The following is a 1,145-nucleotide window of genomic DNA, read 5'->3' on the forward strand; positions in this document are numbered from 1 at the left end:
TCCCCCAGGGAGGAGGTCACACACAGTTCCATGTAATCGGTTCCCTCTTTCCTACCCATTCTCCCTTTACCCTCCCTGTTTTGCCACTCACACCACTGGCTGAGACCAACTCTTTACTCAAGTAGAAAACTTTGTCTTTCTCCTGTGGAGTAGCTGGTAGTTTTGAAATGCTAACCTTTTGGCTCCACCACTCTGTCAATTTGTCCTACAGTTTGTCCTCCCTGAATATCGAGAACATCACAAGGACAGATTTGCTGCATTGAACACTCATGACAGGAGGCCCGGTCGGCTGTGGGATGACGTCAAGAATAGCATTCACGAAGAAAGCAAAAGATCATTAAAAAAGACAGGAAAGAAAGAAAAGATCAAAGTGGATGTCAGAAGAGAGTCTGAAACTCGCTCTTAATCATAGAATAGCTAAGGCACATGGAAGAAATGAATTCAAAGAGATGAGTAGAAAATTTCAAAGGAAAGCTTGAGAAGACAAAGTCAAATATTATAATGAAATGTTCAAGACCTAGACTTAGAAAACCAAAAAGGAAGAATACACTCAGCCTATCCTAAACTAAATAACTCAAGAAAAAAAATCCTTGAGTTGAAATCTTAAAAATTCTATGGTAAAAATATTGAATGATGCAGGAAACATCAAGAGAAGATGGAAAGAATACACAGCCACTGTACCCAAAAGAGCTACGTGACATTCCACTATTTCAGGAGGTAACATATGGATGAGAACCAATGGTGCTAAGGACGAAGTTCAAGCTGCACTGAAAACATTGGGCAAAAGCAAGCCTCCAGGAACTGATGGAATACCAACGGAAATGTTTCAACAAGCTGATGAAGCACTGGAAGCACTTACTCGTCTATGCCAGGAAATTTGGGAGACAAATACTTGGCCAACTGACTATAAGAGATTCATATTTGTATCCATTCCAAAGAGAAGTGACCCAATAGAATGCTCAAATTATGGAACAATATCATTGATATCACTTGCAAGTAAAGGTTTGCTGAAGATCATCCAGTAATAGTTGCAGAAGTACATTGACAGGGAGCTGCCAGTGGTTCAGGTCAGATTCAGAAGAGAACGTAAAACACGTGCTATCATTGTTTTTGTGAGATAAATCTTGGTTGAAAGTAGAGGTTAT

This window comes from Echinops telfairi, unplaced genomic scaffold (genome assembly GCF_000313985.2).
Source record: "Echinops telfairi isolate 266 unplaced genomic scaffold, ASM31398v2 ScPeMD7_7457;HRSCAF=8495, whole genome shotgun sequence".
In the NCBI taxonomy this organism is placed as follows: domain Eukaryota; kingdom Metazoa; phylum Chordata; class Mammalia; order Afrosoricida; family Tenrecidae; genus Echinops; species Echinops telfairi.